The 9,239-nt window shown below is 39.2% G+C and overlaps 1 pseudogene; it reads right to left on the bottom strand.

Annotated features, from left to right (window-relative positions):
• LOC107147653 overlaps positions 1-8,291 on the bottom strand; it is a 29,566-nt pseudogene extending 21,275 nt beyond the window's left edge.
• Between the last annotated feature and the right edge of the window lie 948 nt (positions 8,292-9,239).

The raw sequence follows: 9,239 nt of genomic DNA on the forward strand, positions 1-9,239 counted from the left end.
AGGCCCTGGGGCCAGGGCAGTTCCGGGAGCCGGAACTCGGGCGCTCCGTGCTCGGTGTAAGCTCGGATAAGAGTAGGCTCCAAGAAGCAGTCCCCGCGGGCTCAGTTCCGGGAGCCGGAATTTCGGCTGCTTAGTGCTTGGTGTATGCTCTGATAGGTGCAGGGTCCAAGAAGCAGCCTCCGCAGGCTCCCCAGCCCTGGGCCAGGGCGGTTCCGGGAGCCGGAACTCGGCCGCCCCGCGCTCGGTGTTCGCTCCGATAAGATCAGGTTCTAAGAAGCCCCCAGGCACTGAACCCTAGCAATCTGTCTGCAAGCCGCAGGCGAATGGCAGCCTGAAATTACCTGATCTATGGCTGAATGAGCTGCGGTCAGTCGAAAACCGGGATGGTGACGTCAGCTTTCCAACATGGTGGCTGCTGGCCTCCTCTGTGGTCTGACCGGTGTGGAGAACTGAGATGGACCGCTTCCTTCCCCCGTCTCGAACCCAGAATTCAGCCCTGAGTATGGTGCTTGCACGGCTGGCAGAAACTGCAGCGCTGTATCCCTGCGTCGCTATCTCCTCGTTTCCCAGCGCGCGCTGCAGACTCTAGCCGCGGGGCGATTTGCTGAATAAGCAGTGTTACCCTCCGTGCGACAAACCTCTCACGTTTGAGTCCCGGTAGCCGATCCTCGTGCGATGGAAATCCTTCCTCCAGGTTCCGGAGCACCCCACTGTTGCTGGAAATTCCTAACAAGATAGCCTTTAGCCGTCCTGACTTGTCATACTCCCACACAGTGAAGCAGCACACGGGGGCAATGCACTCCCCTCGCCGCCATCTTCCAAAGTCCCTCGATATTACCCATTTTTCAATGAAGAAAACCACTGCATAGAAAGGTGAAGTTACTTAATGGAGATCCCACAAACATCTGATAAGGAAGGTATGACAAACAGTCTTATGATTCTGGATCTATTCCTTTGTTCCAACACCACACCATCACTGATTCGACAAATCATGCAACAGTTATGTAACACCAATAAAATTTTTCCTTGACATTTGAGTACAGGAAATGACAATTTTTAAATTTTTTTATGTCATAACAACATGGTTTGACCCTTACACAAAGGAGCAGATAGGACATTAAATCTCATTCGTGTATTGGAACCCTTAGTCTGGGATCAAATATTTATTCTTATTACTTTACTAGAAATTGTGAAGTTAATGATAGATATCAAAAAAGATTAAAAAGTAGTGTGGGGATTGGTAGCTAATCCCTAATGATAGCACCCAAAAGACTAAGTACTTCCTGGTATGTATGTAAATGATCAATATTTAAAGGATTGACATACACTGAAACCAATACTATTGGTTTGCTTTAATATCAGGACTCTAAATATCAGAAATATTTAATAGAGTCAACTAGCTCAAAAATAAAAAATAGCATTCTTTGCATTTGAATATGAATCCCTTAAAGTTAAGGCCAACAGGAGTGGGATAGCTTAGTGGTGAGTGCTTACCTAGCATGCACAAGACCTTGGGTTCAATACTTAGCACTTCAAAAAAAAAAAGAAAAAAAAGATCCAGTTCTGGTACACAGTAGGTATTCAAGTATCCAGTGAATAAACGGTAATAAATAACTTAAAAGAGTAAATATTGCAAAATTGTTTATGTTTTAAGAAGTGTTGGGAAAGATAGCAGAATACAACAGTCACTAGTATGGCAATATGTAAAAACGTGGATGTGTAACCGATGTGATTCTGCAATCTGTATACAGGGTAAAAATGGGAGTTCATAACCCACTTGAATCAAATGTATGAAATATGATATGTCAAGAGCTTTGTAATGTTTTGAACAACCAATTTAAAAAATCTAAAAAAAAAGTGTCTTCTTAACACACTTCCTTTTTGCAGCAAGAAATGGATGAGAGTAACCTTTATTCTATAATTCAGAACATGAATGTTTAACCTTTCAAACTTGCTTAATAATGTAAACCACAGAGTAATCAGTTATCCTTTCATTAGTGGATTAAAACATCAAGTTTTTAATTACCTTCTGCTTCTGCTTAATAATGCAAAAAGTCATCACATCTACCACTGTGGTAAGTGTTAATTCCTATAGTCTGGTTTATAAATCAGAGTGTGCATACATCCTTAAGCAAAGAAGAATATAATAAACATAATAAGTATATAAATTTCGAATAAATCTGAAAGTAAATAAATACTTCATTATTACCTCATTGTTTTTAGTAAGGAAAGTGGGATGGGGTTCCTGGTGCCTATGCCTTTTCTAAGAGGAGTTTGTGATTAATTGGATTATAGAAATGCTTTTTGGCCCAAGGCTTCGGTTTGGCATTTCACTTTCCTTTCAAGTATGTAGCAGTCAATTTTTTATTATCAAAATTTTTATATTTTATATGATTGTCTACATTGTTATAGGAGATTAACATATTGCTGAATGAATATTTTAATTAAGTCCATTCATTAAAATTCTAGAAAATTTTAGAAATAGAAAAGACTGTGTTATTTGTGGTGGAGGATACCCATGACGTTTAATTTTACATGTTAACTTGACTGGGACATAGGGTGCCCATATATTTGACCAAACTATTCTGGTCTGTAAAATTCTTTCTGGAGGCAATTACTCTTTGGATCAATGGAGTGAGTAAAGCCAATTATCCTTTCTAATGTGTGTGGGCCTCATCTAGTCAGTTGAAGAACAAAATAAGAAAACTTCATCTGCTGGACTGCTTAAGCTAAACATCAGTCTTTTCCTGGAAATGACACTCTGGGCTCTCTTCTGATTCTCAGGCCTTTGAAATAATTTTGAAACTACAGAATAGGCTTTCCTTCTGGGTCTCCAGCTTGCTGTCAGCAGATCTTGGGACATCTCGGTTTCCATAATTGCATGATCTAATTTTTTACAATCTCTCTTCCTCTCTCTGTCTTCCTCTGTCTCTGTCTGTCTGTCTCTATGTATCTTATTAGTTCTATTTTTCTGGAGAACTCTAACACAATTTCTTTTAGTGCATCTATTCAGTCCTCATTCATTGCCTCTTACTTGGGCAACTATTTCCCAACCTGTATTAATGGATCCCATGACACTTGTCACTGACAGTTAAATAGTCCAGAGGTGAATGCCTGACTTCATTTCTGCAAGTATTTCATCTGAGAATTGGAAACAGGGAATGAGAGGGAGAAAACAGTGTTTCCTATTTGACCAACATGTGGTTATCATTTGGTTAAGAAACAAAGAAAACTGGTCCGCGAAGAGAGTAGAAAATACCACAGATGAAAAAGGAGTTGAGATTCCTGACTATCCTCCTCACTTGCCATTACTTCCTAAAGCCTGGGTGCTAACCTGCTTTTGACTCCTCATGAGCCCCGAATCATATCCCCCACCCTATACCCATTATTTCCCTGCTTACTTATGTTGACTTGGTTAGTTTTTGTCAACTCAATAGCCCATACAATAAATTGGCTGATCACATTTCAAACTTCTTTTACTTGTTAACTAGAACCAAAGAGAAAGTCAAAGAAAAGTTAGAGTGGGAACCCACTGAGTTGTGGCTCACTGAGAAGGAGCCATGAAATATTCTTTTTTAAAATTTCTTTTTGAGTCAATTCTAGTTTGAGGCCAATATGTTAAAGTAATAGCCTGATGTGCTGCAATACCTCCTATATTAAAAAGTAATATCAGGCCAGTATGCATTACTAAACTTGGGTTTGAAATGTTGCTTTGGGTTTGATAATCAGCAGAGACCACTCTTGTACCTTTTCTTTTCACTGTAAATTGTTTAGCATTGTGAATGCAGGGTTAAGGGTTTGTTTCTTCTGCATTAAGGTATTGCTCAGTAATTGTGAATATGTGTATAAAGTCTTCTAAGGAATGAAAAAAAATACTGAATTCAGTAAGTGAGAATAACTTAGTAGACACCTGGGATTAAATAAGATATGTACTTAGTACTTGGCACATAGTAAAGTCTCCACAAATATTAACCGTTATTTTCAGATTAGGAGAAAATAGCTCAAGATTTTATTTTTTTTTGCAGTCCCATGTGACTCTCTCTGCAAACTGTTTAAGTCTTACTATTTTACCCTGCACTTATCTACATGGGAAAGTGCTGTAATGGAAATGAAAAAATGAAACTCTGTGGCTTCTTATCAGCATCCAAACAAAAACATTGCTGAAGCAAAATTTCTAGAGTGGGGCTGTTGAAGACAAGAACACAGAATAATTTTAATTGCCAATGAGAATAGGATTTTGGCCTTCCAAATCCAACAGCGGCCTACAACAGGCGGCCCTCATGTGTTGTGCCCAGCCAGCCCCTGCCAGTCCCTTCCACCAGTTCATTATTGGTAGTCGTGAAAGGAGCCATTAAAGAGAGGAGGGAAGGGAAAAGGCAGACAGAATTCTTATTAGGGCATTTCTATTTCTGGCAAATCACTGCTTGGTTATGTAGAGCAACACATTTATCTGGAGGCCTTTTTTAAAAAAAGTGAACATTGCCTTATAATGAATACTAAATAAAACTGATAGGATACTGATTAATTTTTAATAAGCAGCAGTTGTGTACTGCATGTAATAATATTGAATTAATACATAATTAAAGTAGATTTGTACAGAATAGTTCACTTGAGAATTGAGTAGTAAAGAACAAACTTGAACATCTCCAAATGTGACCCACAGCTCGGTATCCAGATTTTTGAGACATAAGATCAGTGTTTCCTTGAGGCAGAGTCACCCTAACCAGAGGCATTAAGAAATCTTTGGGAACTTTGACTAGGACTGAAACCTTCAATGTTAGGAGTTCAAAGGAGGTTGTACTGGATGCTCAGGAGGACAGAATCAACCCATGTCTTAGCCTCACCCAGAGCTCAGTTGCCATCAGAGATTTCTCCTGCATTTTCACTGGCTCATGATTTTCACATTTCTTAACCCATTAAGTCCCAAATTTTAAATTCTGCAAACATTTCAATGAAATTGACATAGATATATTAAAATAGGTTGGAGAAAAACTAGGAATGGAATCCCCAGATGACCCAGCTATCCCACTCCTTGGTATTTATCCAAAAAAACCAAAAACCAAAAAACAAAAAAACATAAAACAAAAAATCACAGTCACCTAAATGTTTAAAGCAGCACAATTCACAATAGTCAAATTATAGAATTATCCCAGATGCTCGTTAATAGATGCATGGATCAAGAAATTATGGTACAAGCCAGATGTGGTGGTGCATGCCTATAATCCCAGCTACTAGGGAAGCTGAAGCAGGAGGATCGCAAGTTCAAAGCCAGCCTCAGCAATTTAGTGAGGCCCTAAGAAAACTTAGTGAGACCTTGTCTCAAAATAAAAAATACAAAGGGCTGAGGATGTGGCTCAGTAGTTAAGTGCATCTGGGTTCAATCCCCAGTACCAATAAAAAAAAGGAAGAAGATGAAAATGTGGTGTGTGTGTGTGTGTGTGTGTGTGTGTGTGTATGTATTGTACAGAATGGATTGTACTCAGCCATAAACAAGCATGAAATTATGGCATTTGCTGGTAGATGGATGAAATTGGAGAACATCATGCTAAGTGAAATGAGCCAGACTCAGAAAGTCAAGGATCAAATATTATTTCTCATACACAGAAGCTAGAGCAAAATAAGGGAAAGAAGGAGGGGAGGATCAGATATCATAAAAATATAAGGAAGATCAGTGGAGTAGAAGAAGATCAAAAGAGGGAGGAAAGAGGAGAAAGGGGTGCAAATACAGAATGAATTTGACAAAATAATGTTATGTGCATATATAAATATACCACAGGGAATTTCATTTTTAAAAATTTCTTTCATACATGACAATAGTGTGAATTTCATTTTTTAAGTAGAAAATACCAATCAAAAATAGATGAGCAAAAGGAAGATCAGTAGAGTACATGAAGAAGAACGGGGGGCAGGGAGGGGAGGTAAAAGGTGGGGAACAGGACTGAAATAAAATTCCACAGATGCATGATTTTTGTCAAAATGAACACAACTACTATGTATAACTATTATGCGCTAATAAATAATAGATTGGAGATTGTAATTTAGAGCTTATATGTTATATTAATTAACATTAACTATAAAATATTTTAAATACTATAATACAATTTTATTATTCTTATTATCATATAACTAAATGATACTGTTGTATTTAAATTTTTATATGTGTTCCATATCTGGGATGATGGGGAAAATTGGCTTACATCAGATTATTGGGTCAAGACTTGACATGCTAAAAAATAAGAGAAGTGCTATGAATCCTCATGTTTTAAATATATTTCAAATTTATTATATTGTAGGTAGCAAAATGGAGTAATAGACACCCCTCAAATGACAACAAAAATACTTTGGGGGTGGAAGCTTTATAATTCCTTGCCCTGCTGTGGTTCTGTTCTGAAGAATGGCCTTGCTGTTGCTCCTGTTGGGGACATCTCTGTGCAGGGGAGAGCAGTGGTGGATTTCAGCAGAAAGGTATCTATGGGAACAGCTGCAGTTTTCACCCCTCAGCATCAATCTCCCCTTCTTTTGCCACAAAGCTTCTCCATTTTCCCTCCCATAACTTTAATCCATGCACTTGGATTGGGGTCCATCTCACTCTGGCTTCTAGAGTAGGCTTGCAAGTCAGGTCTGTTTAATTTAAGGGTCACATCTACCTGTCCACTAAGATTGTTTTGTGATCAGAATGTGACCCAAACTAGACCAAACAGAGCCAATTAAGCTCAGTTGCATAATTAAAAAAAAAATTCTGTGAGAGAAGACTTCTCCCTTCTGTGGATTTAGAACTGAGAAAAAGAGATAGACCTGGAAATAGAACCTACGCTAAGACATGAGAAAAACAGATCTTCAAAATGCTGGGTAGCTTTCTATGACATTGTTTAAACACACAGACCAGCAGCTATGCTCAGAGTTGATGTAAACCTGGACCTCTCAGTTACATGAACCAAGACCTCCGTCTGGACAGTAGCATCTGGACAACCCTGGGGACTCACATATATGTTTTCTCACATCTTTGTTTCACTTTAGGGAATCAATTGAGACCCCATACTGATGATGGAACCCTTCAAGGAATTCTAAAAGAGAGATTATATTTTTTCTTTTATTTGGCAAAGTTATTTAACTGAGGGGATTTCCTCCAAGGTACTTAGGTTTACAGGTATGAATAAAATGTCTAAAAACACCTCTAGTTTCCTAATGGCAAATCACTTGTTTTCATTTGAAATAACTTATGCAACTTAGTTTTAAATCTAAAATAAAAGTTCCTACTCACATTTTTGCTGTTCATATTAAAGTTTTCCAGAAGACAGAGCACTTACTACAGATGATCAAAGGCCAGTTTTGCCCCAACTTAATTGAGACATAAGAGTTTTCTTTTGTCCTTGGCAATACTGAACATCAATACAGATTTTTCCCAACCAGTCACTAAGTGGTCCTGGAGGAATCAAAAATCTATATTATAGTTTTAATATGAGCATCCTTTGCTACAACACAAAGGAAGGAACCCTGCAGCTGTGGCTGAGTGCTTCTACACACGTTCAGTGGTGCCTGAGTGGGAGGTGGATTATCACCTTGTTTTGTGGACCCAGTTGGCTGGTGACTGTGGTGAGATCAGTTCTTTACAGGAAACCAGAAATTGCCATTGGGGGGTATGTTTTGGGGCACGATTTGTGTTGTAGAGGAGACCCACCTGCAGAACCCAGAGAGGCATCCCTGGAGGTCCATACCCTTCACTCCTGTGTTCTTGCTTGAGAAGATCCAGGCAAGATAGGAGACGTGGTAAAATAATAGCAAAGTTTATTATAAGGGAAGGGAAGAGGAAGAAAGGAAAGGGACAGGGACATCCTCCAGGCTGAGAATGGATCCTTTTGGACAGGAGAGTGACAATAACTCTCACCAAGTCAGAAGGTTTTTAAGGATTTCTGGGTCCTCTTGTCTCACTTTCCCATATGACCTTAATCTGTTTATTATCATTTGAACAGTTCTCAGTAACCTTTTTTGGCGAGGGTCTGGGATGTCCTGGTCATAAGGAATGGTTAGGGCCGTGTGTCATAGTTTTGGTGATAAGAGAAGGTCCTGGCCACCTGGAAAGGTATGACATGATCTTGAAACAACAGTTTTTCTTAAGGGGTGGTTGGCAATGGTTTAGACATACCAGGCCCCATCCTCCAGGTGTTTGCCTGTCTGATAGGGTTTCCTGTGGTTTTTAGTCATCCTTCTCACCTGTGAATGGCCGACTCACTACCTAACAATTTGTTCTGGGCACTGGATTGCAAGCTAGAATGCAGGCTGCTTTCCTCCATCTTCAGAGGTATGTTAGTAGAAAGTTGGTGGCAGATACTATGTTAAACTAGAAGTTGAGTCCAGACTGTGGCTTGGGAGGCTGAGGCAGGAGAATCGTAAGTTCAAAGTCAGCCTCAACAACTTAGTGAGACCGTGTCTCAAGATAAAATATATAAAAAGGGCTGGGTGAGTGGCTCAGTGGTAAAGTGCTCCCAGGTTCAATTTCTGATACTCGACCCCCTCCCAAAAGCAACAATGACAACAACAAACCAAACTAGAAGTGAGTGCAAGAAAAGGCATTAAAAAGCATTTTAGAAAATTATTACATTTTAAGGTAACTGGCATTGGGAAAGCACCTGAAGAACCATTGAAGAAGGGAAGGGTAGTGGAGGAGGTATTAGGTAAGTGTGGAGTAAGAAGCAGGGGTGTGTGTGTGTGTGTGTGTGTGTGTGCGTGCGCGTGCGTGCATATACTTTTCAAATCAGTGACATTAATTTCTTGGAAGGTGAAAAGAGACAATGCTACAGTCTTTTTTCTTTTTCTAATATTTTTAGTTGTAGATGGACACAGTGCCTTTACTTATTTATTTATTTTTATATGGTGCTGAGAATCAAACCCAGTGCCTCATGGGTGCAGGGAAAGTGCTGTACCACTGAGCCACAACCCCAGCCCTGCCACAGTCTTTACATTTGGAATCTGCTTCTTAGAGTTATTAGAATAAGATATAAGCTTGATTAGTATTCCTGCTGGGCTTTTTGTTTAACTTTTGGCAAAGGGTTTTATTTCCCTGAAATATTCCAATGTGATGATCATAAGCCTTGGTTAATTTTAAGACATTTCCCTTAACTTATGAAAAGGGCTCATCAGCAGTCCCTGCCGAAAACTCATTAAAATACCTTTTAAGCCCTACTTTAAGGTCATTTTTGGTATTCGTTGCACTGTTAATTAGAAAACTGAAGCTTCCTTTA

Source organism: Marmota marmota, unplaced genomic scaffold (assembly GCF_001458135.2).
Source record: "Marmota marmota marmota unplaced genomic scaffold, marMar, whole genome shotgun sequence".
NCBI classification, from domain to species: Eukaryota; Metazoa; Chordata; class Mammalia; order Rodentia; family Sciuridae; genus Marmota; species Marmota marmota.